The sequence below is a fragment of the Diabrotica virgifera genome, chromosome 8 (assembly GCF_917563875.1).
Source record: "Diabrotica virgifera virgifera chromosome 8, PGI_DIABVI_V3a".
NCBI classification, from domain to species: domain Eukaryota; kingdom Metazoa; phylum Arthropoda; class Insecta; order Coleoptera; family Chrysomelidae; genus Diabrotica; species Diabrotica virgifera.
In genome coordinates, this window is record NC_065450.1 from 161,954,859 (window position 1) to 161,966,281 (window position 11,423).

Sequence of the window (11,423 nt, forward strand, 5' to 3'; positions counted from 1 at the left end):
TTATATCATTATCGCAAAGTACCATTACCATACTATAATTTTTGTAAAACATTCTCTATCTGTAAATTTATTAGTTTTCGAGATATTTTCATTTTTCAGAGCAAAATTATTAATAATTACGGGTCTAAACCTTTCCAAATTTTAAGTAAGCCATGACTGAATAATTGTCTAAAACTTACAATTTACGATTATTGATTATCAATATGTAATCAAAGTTGGCTACAATTCTTGTTAGTAACTTTTATTACTATCTATTACTTATAATGGATCTACAAAGCTTTACTGACCAATCACGCTCTATGGATAAATCATTTTTTTTAATCTCAAACTATTTTAAAAATCAAAAATGAATAACCATTTTCAATTTCGTTGCAAAACGAAAATACAGCCGAACCATATTCCAGTCCAATCAGAGAGTGCTGCAAGCACCTCTACCGGTTTCGAAACTTATTAGTCTCTCATCAGGAGGCACATATGCTGCTCTCCCTGATCCAACCAAAACAAACCCCAGCGTGCAGTCCCGAATTGCAACGAACGAAATGGCATAGATGCCCTAGCGGCAACTGCTAGCAAAAAGACTAAGTTTTCACTCTAGTGGCACATAGAACATCCCACCAGAATGAAAACAATGGGAACCTTCTTTGGTTGCACCTCCGAGGCTTCTACAATTTGCAAGCCATACGGATGCTGAGACTAAGGAAGATGAGGGAATTCTACAATTTACAATTCACGTCCCATCTGCTCAGCGCGGTAAAGTTCCAACGAGAATGGTTCCCTTGATACTCCACACAGAGTAAATGTAAATCAAAAATGAATAACCATTTTCAATTTCGTTGCAAAACGAAAATACAGCCGAACCATATTCCAGTCCAATCAGAGAGTGCTGCAAGCACCTCTACCGGTTTCTAAACTTATTAGTCTCTCATCAGGAGGCACATATGCTGCTCTCCCTTGTAGCATTTATTGCTACCCCGTAAGTGTTTTATTTGATGCGCCTATGTATCTTTATAACTCCCTAACGCTTCGACGTGTCGGCGCAGGCCGAACGACCTACGAGACGGTAGAGAGAAGCGAAACTCGTAATAGTAAAATCAGTTGGTTAAAGAACATCCGCTCTGATACGTGAGCTGTTGCTATTTGTAGACGAACTCTGGGAAAATAATGGACTGAAATTAAATATATTACATACCACCAGTAAACTAAACATCAGGAAACTCAACAGACAATCTCCAAAGTAACAAAAAAAACAAGAATTCAAGAAATTATAACATAAATTATACCACGTGGTCACGTATCAGAGATCCCAGGGTAAGCGAAATCAAATTATTTATCCTTCTGTTCTGATATATGTACATATACATATTGCTACCGTTTCATCGTAACCCAACATTTAATCATGTTTTTATGTCCTGTTAGGAGAGTGCTTTGATATTTTTTTTATTATTAGTGCGTATAAGGTGTGGCATTCATATTGGTTTTTTTTTTGGGTTTTTATGAATCCATTTGAAAAACTGGTAAGTGTGTAGACCATTCTATAAACGCGCAGCTGCGAAAATGTCAGAAAGGGACATTGATCAGATTGACAAGTTTGACGGGACATAACCTAATGTTTACTTGTTTGGGACAGCAATGCTTTGTTTGGGTCCGGGGAAATGGATGTAATTGCATTATAGAGAGTGGCTAGAGGTCTTAAATGTGTATTTTTAGGTTCGTTTTACATTCTACATCATATTTCCATTCCACCCATAATATGGATACTTAGCTGGATTTTTTTATGGTTAAATGTACCTTATATAACTAATTTGGATACTTAGTTGGATTTTTTTTTATGGATAAATAAATGGATAAACATACTTTATATAACTAATATTAGGACATCATAAACCATTACCGACCCGTTTCACCAAATACATCCACAGAACCTCTCAACTTCAGACCGCTCCACACAGATGTTATAGTGCCCAGAGATTTCCCAAATCTAGTGGACCTTCCTATGAATATACCCAGGAGTTGCAAAAGATAAGAGTTTTTTTTTCTTTATTTCAATTCATACCTATAAATATTTTGGTTTTTACTCTACAGTAATAAATTTGTGTAAACTGTTTATATGCATATAACAGGTACCTATACTACACTATATACATAGGTTTTTGAAGTAGGATTTTAAATAAAGCTAGGTAATGGTAAATAATAAATAAATATTCAAATAAAATAAATTAATTGATAAGGGAAAGGGGAATTAAGACATATATAAAGATTGTCGATAGGTTTTAAATAATATCTCTGGATAAGTCTTTAACCAAACTCATTTTGTTAGTTTTATATAGCTTCCAGCATCTATGTTTACTTAGGTATAGTACTTAGACATAGATCTGGTATTTCGATTGTTTCGGACACTTAATAGTTCGATTGGTGAGTACGTCACCCTTTGGGTTCTAGATTGTTATTTTTCTCAACTCCACCACTATTGTTTATCTCACATGTTTTATAAGTATCATGGATACATTGTAAGTTGTGAAATATTATAAATATATTTGTTCTTAGTAAGGTTGATTTTTATTTCAGTCTCGTATCACCAGTTGATAATATAGCAGAACAAGGTAAATAGTGAATATTTGTTTTTTTGTATTTCAGGTCATTGTATCACTGTCATTTATTTATTGGTCGTTTATTCTGTTTTTCTTTATTTCAAAAATCTCGAACTTTTCAAATCCTCGGTTCAGAAATCTGAGCTGTTCGTTCGAGTTGGCGCCCTTTTTCTTCTTCTTTCCTTGTCGTATCTTCATATTATTCTGTCTCCAGCGTTCTTATCTAGTTGCGTTCCCTTCTCGCATTAACCTGTCTCATTTTCTTCCTTGTTTCTACCCTTTCATTATCCGATATCTCGGTTTGTATATTTTAAAGCCAATATTTAGTGCACTGAAGCTAGCCCGAGTCCTCACTTGAGATATAGTGTCTCTCTGCCTCTTTGATTTGTTCGTCTGAGCTAAGCCACTCTCCATTAGTATCTTAACCCTCTTCTCTTCTATTTTCCCCCTCTGTCATCAGCTTTTTTTTCTTCCAAATCCCAATACCCAGAGTATTGGGTTACAAATTGGCTCTGACCCAACGTGTGGCTTCTTTTGCACTTCTGGCTTTAAAAATATCTCCTTTAACTTTTGGTTTTCTCTGGGGTAGTTGTATTTTAACATTTATTTTTCTACTTCAACTTGCTTTGCACATTATTTTATATCTATTATAGATATTAAATAAACTTGTTTTGCTATATACTGGATAGACTGAATAAATTGCTTTGTTTTTTTTTTATTAACTAGAGATCTATTTTGGACTAAAAATAATTAAAGTAAATTTAAATTTTAAAATTCTAAATACCTTAACATCAATAACGTCATCGTTATAAAAGTTCGTAGCATCCAAATAGCTCACTTCACTACCTTGAAGTAACATTCTCTTAAAATTTTAGGTTTCTTTGGAGTTACAGCAGTGCATTGCATCAGGATTAGCGGCTGGACCGAACAAATAAGCATTGCTGGTAAAACCATTCATAGTGAACATTAGCTTGAGGATAGAGAGTAAGTTGAACTTTGCCTACTTTTATATCGCATTCTCAAGTGTACTCCCCAGTTGCATAAAATGGCATCTTTTAAGGTAGAGCATCTGCTAACTCCTGAATTGGATTATGAATTAAAAATTCGTCAGCTGACCGACCCATCGTTAACTACGGATGAGGCTAAAGTAGTCTTGTTGAGAGGTGCCTTAAAGCAAGCTTCAGCAAATCGGAGTCATGCTGTTCTGTCAGCTTTCCACCTAAAGTTTGATGATGAGGTCCGTGAAATAGAAGTCACTATTGCAGATCTCAAGGCCCAAATTAGCTCTTTTGTTGGCTCCCATAATGATGTGTTATATGGTCGTTTGACTTCCCGTTTAGGTCATGTTTCAGGTAGGGTTCATTTGTTAGAGTCAGCGACCGATGAAGAGGATGCCATCAAGAAGTCTCTTAACTTCAAGATTCTTAATCTGGAAGGAGAACTTGAGTTTAAAGTAACTCCACAGGCTCACTCCACTCCTCATAACGCTAGTGTCTCGGTAAATTCATTTCCTTTTATTAGGTCGGCTCCTATTCATAAATGGGGTGTACGTTTTTCTGGTGGTTCTGATGAAAATGTAGTTAGCTTCTTGGAGAAAGTAGAATGTTTGCGTCTAGCGCGTGGCAACAGCGAGGATGAATGCTTTTCATCGGCAGGAGACTTGTTTAAGGATTCAGCCTTTACTTGGTACCTCAATAACCGAGGTAGTTTCGCTTCATGGCAACAGTTAGTTGCCAAACTTAGGTCAGATTTTCTTCCTTACAATTATGAAGACAGCCTTTTGGACGAAATTAAATCCCGCAAACAAGCTCCACAGGAGAAAGTTACCATATTTATTAACGAGATTGTTAGTCTGTGTAAACGTCTGGAGACTCCTCTCTCTGAATCTCATATTGTCCGGATCATTAACAGAAATTTGTTGCCAGCGTATCATTCCAGTCTGGCACTTACAGACATTTCTTCTATTGCGGATCTTACTCAAAAATGTAAGAAATTGGAAGAAGTTTTGACATGGTCTTCTGACACTGCATCTAGTGTCCCTAGCCGTTCTAATTTTAAAAATCATGAATCATCCTATTCTGGTAGGCAAAATTATTCTCGGTCTGGTAACGTATCTACCTTTAATTCGAAGATTATCTGTTGGAACTGTCGTCAGCAAGGACACGGGTACTACGACTGTCCTGAGCCTAGAATTCGGTTTTGCTATGGATGTGGACGTCAAGGGGTCCGTAAATTCGAATGCCAATTCTGTTCGGGAAACGAGAGAAGGGGTGGATCGTCCCTGGCAGCCGCCCCTCATCAAGATACAGGGAATACTACCGAAAATCCTCAAAACCAAGGAACTGGTTTCTCGAGCCTGGAAGCACAAGCTTCGACAAGTCAACCATCTCACCCTCTATCGAAAGACAAACGACCTCAGAACGGCAAACACCAACCGAAAAGAGGACAACGTTAGTCGATTATGTACAGTGTGATTCTTCTGTAGTTTCTCCAAGTAATCCTTTACCTTCACTTATTGATGTTGACATAAATTCATTGTTAGTCCGTAAAACCAAGGATAATCGTCCGTACCTTGAAATCTCTATCTTGGGACATTCTTGTTTAGCTTTGCTGGACACAGGGTCCAATATCTCTATTTTGGGTTCTTTAGGTCTGGAATTTCTCCAGAATTCTAATGTTAAGATAGGAATGGATAAGAGTTTGCAGGTGACTACAGCAGACGGTCAAGTTCAACCGATTTTAGGTCAGTTTACAACTGAGATTTCTGTTAGTTCGTGTACAAGGATGGTTACCTTTTTTGTTATACTTTCTGTTAAGAATTCAGTTATCCTAGGGATGGATTTTCTGAGAACGTTTAATAGTGAATTAAATTTTACTGAATTTTCCTTATCTGTGTCCTCTTTTAATGTCTCTTGTGTGAATGCAGTTAAAGATATGAGTAAACTTAATGCTCAGGAGTTAGAACAGTTGGATAATGTTATCAAGTCATTCTCTTCTATCTCTTCTAAGAATCAGTTAGGTAGAACTCACCTCATCGAACACCACATTGATGTGGGTTCGTCTAAGCCCTTCAGGCAATACCAATATCCCTTGCCTCAAGCCTGGCATGAAAGCTTGGTAAAGGAGGTGGATGAAATGCTTAAGCTTGGTATTATCGAGCAGTCTTCGTCCAGCTTTTGTAGCCCCTTATGGTTGACAAAGAAGAAGGATGGGACTTTTCGTGTCTGTTTCGACGGACGTAAACTTAACAGCATTACGATGAATAGGGATGCCTATCCTATACCTCGTATAGATATCATCCTCACTAAGCTACAAAATGCTAAATACATTTCATCCATTGACCTAAAGAAGGCATTTCTACAGATTCCATTAAGCGAAGAGAGTAAGAAGCTTACTGCCTTTGCAGTAAGTGGCAAAGGATTGTACCAGTTTACTACAATGCCTTTTGGTCTGGTGTCTGCTCCCCAGACTATGTGTAGATTAATGGATTTGGTAATAGGTCCTGCTTTAGATCCCTATTGTCAATATTACCTTGATGATATTCTAGTCATTACTCCTGATTTCGACACTCATATCTCGGTATTGCAACAGTTGTTTCAGCGTCTAAAAGATGCAAATTTGACAATTAACTTAGACAAAAGCAGCTTTTGTCGTGACTCGATTAAGTTTTTAGGATATGTTGTTGATTCCCATGGCCTACATACTGACCCTGACAAGGTGTCAGCTATTCGTGATTTTCCTGTGCCTAAAAATACCACTCAGGTCCGTCGATTGTTAGGAATGGTGGGTTATTATAAGAAGTTCGTTAAGTCTTATTCTACCTTGTTATCTCCTATCACTGATCTTCTTCAAAATAGGAAAAAGGGACAAAATATTGTGTGGACTCCTGAGGCTAATGAAGCTTTCGTTAAAATCAAGGAGGCTCTCACAAATTCTCCAGTTATGGTAGCCCCAGATTTTAATAAACCCTTTTATTTGATGACAGATTGTTCAAACACCGCATCTGGAGGTGTACTGTATCAAATCGTAGATGGAGAAGAACATCCGATAGCCTATACAAGCAAGAAATTAAACAAAGCCCAGAAAAATTATACTACAACTGAAAAGGAGTTGTTAGCTATAATTACGGGCATTGAACATTTCAGATATTTTCTTGAGGGTCGTTCGTTTACGGTCATAACTGACCATAGTAGTCTGGTGTGGTTACAAACTATGAAGAACCCATCTCCTCGTTTGGCTAGGTGGATTTTAAAATTGGCACAGTATGACTATAAAATCGTTCATCGCAAAGCTGCAGGGGTAGTAGTCGCTGATGCCCTTTCTAGGACATTTGATATTAATTTGTTAGACTTATCTTCGTTACAACCAGATGATTGGTATAAAAAAATGTTGTATGATGTACAGAATGTACCAGGCAAATTTCCTGATTTTAAAGTTGAGCATGGTGTTTTGTATAAACATGTGCTAAGTTCTATGGATGCCCTTACTGGAATGTCGGAGTGGAAGATAGTAGTTCCAACTCCTAATAGAGCAGAGGTTTTGGCCACTTTTCATGACCATCCTACTGCAGCTCATTTTGGTTTTTACAAAACTTTTCGTCGTATATCCGAACTTTATTACTGGCCGAAGATGCGCCAGACTATTCGTGGCTATATCGCTCGATGCAAAATTTGTGCTACGTGTAAGTCGACAAATCTTCCTCAACCAGGTTTAATGGGTAGTTATCGACGGATTGATTTTCCTTTTCAACTTGTCTCTTTAGATCTCATTGGTCCTTATCCTAGATCATATAAAGGTTCGCAATATGCTTTAGTAGTTGTTGATTACTTTACCAAATTCCCTTTGGTTCATACCATGCCTAAGGCAACTACTTCATCTATTATTAAGTATCTGGAGAATGAAGTTTTCCTGATTTATGGAGTCCCACAGATCGTGTCATGCGACAATGGACCCCAGTTCACAGCTAAGGCTTTTCGTGATCTCATGGCAAAATATAATGTACAAAAGATCTGGTACAATGCAAATTATCATCCACAAGTTAATCATACGGAAAGAGTTAATAAATCAATCGTGACTGCTTTAAGATCTTATTCATTTCCTGATCAGAGAGCTTGGGATACCCATATCCACTCTATAGTACAAGCGATCAGGACTTCATCTCACGAAGTAACCAAATGTCCTCCATCTTATTTAATGTTTGGTCGTCATGTTCCTCTCTCTGGTGATTATTTTGGTAAAATCTCAGAAAATGCCACAAATTTTCCTACTATATCAGATAAGTTACACCGCTTAGAAGACATTCAGAATCTTCCTGGTATTTATGTTGATGTTCGAAAACGTTTAAAGGCATCTTATGACAGAAATAAGTGCCATTATAACCTGAGAAAGCGAGCCTTATCTTTCAGGGTTGGAGATTCCGTTTTAAAGAAAAATTTTGTCAAATCTGATAAAGTGAATTTCCAATCTGCCAAGCTGTGTCAAAAATACATACCTTGTACTGTCATTAAAGTTATTTCTCCTTTAATTTATGAGTTAAAGGAAACTTCTACTGGTAAGAAACTGGGAAGGTTTCATATTAAAGACCTACTCGAGGATAAGACAGTAGGTCCACATAACTTGGTTGATAATTTAGACTATTCATCTTCAGACGAAGATTAACGTGTAAGGGACTAGTTTTGTTTTGTTTGCCTGGCCAACATGTGTCTTTGCCATCCATTTTTTTTTAATTTTTATCTTATCTTAATATTGTTTAGTAGCTCGGTCACTAAAGCCCGGTTACTAACTCGGTCATTTTATTATTAGTTGTCTCTTGGAGGTACAAATTTTATGTCATAGGAGTACTGGATGGATAATGGGAATTTTCCCCATCTTGAGTTCTTGGTTAAATGGGTATTTACAGGGATAGTTAGGGAATTTTTTTTAAAATCTTTGATTTATGGTTTTGCATGGGTCGCGAACCATGGCCATAAAGCTTATATAGTCACATAACTGTTTCAGGGTTTTAGCGTGGGTTCAGGATTGATCACCCTGGACTTGTGCACTCCACTTGGCTCAGAAATATATTAATACCTATCAGTTGTTCCTTGAGTGTCTCTTAGGCTGAAATTAGAATGTGTCATTTAGAATTGGATCGTTCTAATACTCGGCAGTAAGTAAGTCCATTTGACTTCGATGTCATCTCCTATACTATTATTTATTTTAAACGATTCGAGTTTAATATACCTCATTACCTGAAGTTGTTTACCTCTCTCTCCACCACCTGCTTGGATGTGAGTATGTGAGTTACCTTATTTGTCTCTCTAATGAGCATTATGCTAGTAGATGTTCTTCTGCCTTAAATATGAAAAGGTAGATGTGAGTTTATCGTTATCTTTACCTGAATTGACGTTATCTTTACCTTTATCTTGGGTTCATGTTGTACCTTTACCTTGATGAGTTTGTCACTTATCTATATCTTGATTGAGTATACCTCTTACCTTTATCTTGTGTATAGAGTCCTAAGAATCTGTCCTTCACTGTCTTTGTCGTGAGTGTGGAATTGGACCACGTAAATAGTACAGTTTAGGTATTACAATTAGGACATTTAATGTCTTTTACCTTTGTGCAGACCCTCTACCAAGAGTAGATGCGGGCTTGCCAGTATCTTTACCTTTTTGCATACCCTATACCATGAGTATAGTGGCATTGCTAGGGTCTTTACCTTATTATGTCTTCCTACTGCTATGAAAGCTAGTAGAGATGTTATGGATTATTTTTACCTTGAATTTTCTATGTTCTTGATATCCAGAACCACATCTTATATGTTTAGGTTTCTAGTAATATAGTTTTAACTAGTCCTAATAAATTAGGCCCTCAGTGAACTCTTGGGTGATTAATAGAATCTGGTCATTCTGGTGTCATTGTTGGGTATATTGATAGGATTCGTTTTAGGTTAGTTGTTGTAAATGGTTCTTGGTAGTAGTATTTTAAAGGGTTGTTAATATACAACCATAATGTAGTTTTAATGAGGTTTATACTAACACTTGAGAATGGATGATAAGTAGTGTAAATAGTTAACTTTCTCTATAAGATTATAGTATTGTAGTTAAAACGTAGGTGATTAAGATGTAATTTATTTTTTTTTCTTTTTGTATCTTCTTCCTTTCTTAACCTGTAGTCCTACTAAATTAAATTACATTATCTCGTTTGATAACTCTGGTCAGTTACACATCCCCTCTCTGTTATGTCTTATGAAAAACGTAATTCAATGTATCTCGCGTATTCTCTATCTCTCTCTTACTGCGTCATTGATTTCGGTCCGGTCTCTCCTCTGCCAATGGTTTAGGTGGTAAAATCAACATCATGTCATCCCTGAAGAAAACAAAAAAAAAAAGGAGACTTCTGGAAGTTTTCCTTTTTTTTACTGAAGATAGGGGAGAATGTAGCATTTATTGCTACCCCGTAAGTGTTTTATTTGATGCGCCTATGTATCTTTATAACTCCCTAACGCTTCGACGTGTCGGCGCAGGCCGAACGACCTACGAGACGGTAGAGAGAAGCGAAACTCGTAATAGTAAAATCAGTTGGTTAAAGAACATCCGCTCTGATACGTGAGCTGTTGCTATTTGTAGACGAACTCTGGGAAAATAATGGACTGAAATTAAATATATTACATACCACCAGTAAACTAAACATCAGGAAACTCAACAGACAATCTCCAAAGTAACAAAAAAAACAAGAATTCAAGAAATTATAACATAAATTATACCACGTGGTCACGTATCAGAGATCCCAGGGTAAGCGAAATCAAATTATTTATCCTTCTGTTCTGATATATGTACATATACATATTGCTACCGTTTCATCGTAACCCAACATTTAATCATGTTTTTATGTCCTGTTAGGAGAGTGCTTTGATATTTTTTTTATTATTAGTGCGTATAAGGTGTGGCATTCATATTGGTTTTTTTTTGGGTTTTTATGAATCCATTTGAAAAACTGCTAAGTGTGTAGACCATTCTATAAACGCGCAGCTGCGAAAATGTCAGAAAGGGACATTGATCAGATTGACAAGTTTGACGGGACATAACCTAATGTTTACTTGTTTGGGACAGCAATGCTTTGTTTGGGTCCGGGGAAATGGATGTAATTGCATTATAGAGAGTGGCTAGAGGTCTTAAATGTGTATTTTTAGGTTCGTTTTACATTCTACATCATATTTCCATTCCACCCATAATATGGATACTTAGCTGGATTTTTTTATGGTTAAATATACCTTATATAACTAATTTGGATACTTAGTTGGATTTTTTTTTATGGATAAATAAATGGATAAACATACTTTATATAACTAATATTAGGACATCATAAACCATTACCGACCCGTTTCACCAAATACATCCACAGAACCTCTCAACTTCAGACCGCTCCACACAGATGTTATAGTGCCCAGAGATTTCCCAAATCTAGTGGACCTTCCTATGAATATACCCAGGAGTTGCAAAAGATAAGAGTTTTTTTTCTTTATTTCAATTCATACCTATAAATATTTTGGTTTTTACTCTACAGTAATAAATTTGTGTAAACTGTTTATATGCATATAACAGGTACCTATATTACACTATATACATAGGTTTTTGAAGTAGGATTTTAAATAAAGCTAGGTAATGGTAAATAATAAATAAATATTCAAATAAAATAAATTAATTGATAAGGGAAAGGGGAATTAAGACATATATAAAGATTGTCGATAGGTTTTAAATAATATTTCTGGATAAGTCTTTAACCAAACTCATTTTGTTAGTTTTATATAGCTTCCAGCATCTATGTTTACTTAGGTATAGTACTTAGACATAG

General features: G+C 36.3%; 1 long non-coding RNA gene across 2 annotated transcripts; it reads left to right on the forward strand.

The window, feature by feature from the left end:
- Positions 1-958: 958 nt before the first annotated feature.
- LOC126890755 (uncharacterized) lies at positions 959-11,077 on the forward strand. 2 transcript variants are annotated; one of them, XR_007700448.1, is made up of 2 exons: positions 959-1,308; positions 10,762-11,077. It is a non-coding gene; the product is annotated as an uncharacterized LOC126890755 (long non-coding RNA). The 2 variants fall into 2 exon arrangements; XR_007700447.1 differs by lacking the exon at positions 959-1,308 and adding an exon at positions 8,278-10,363.
- The last annotated feature ends 346 nt before the right edge of the window (positions 11,078-11,423 follow it).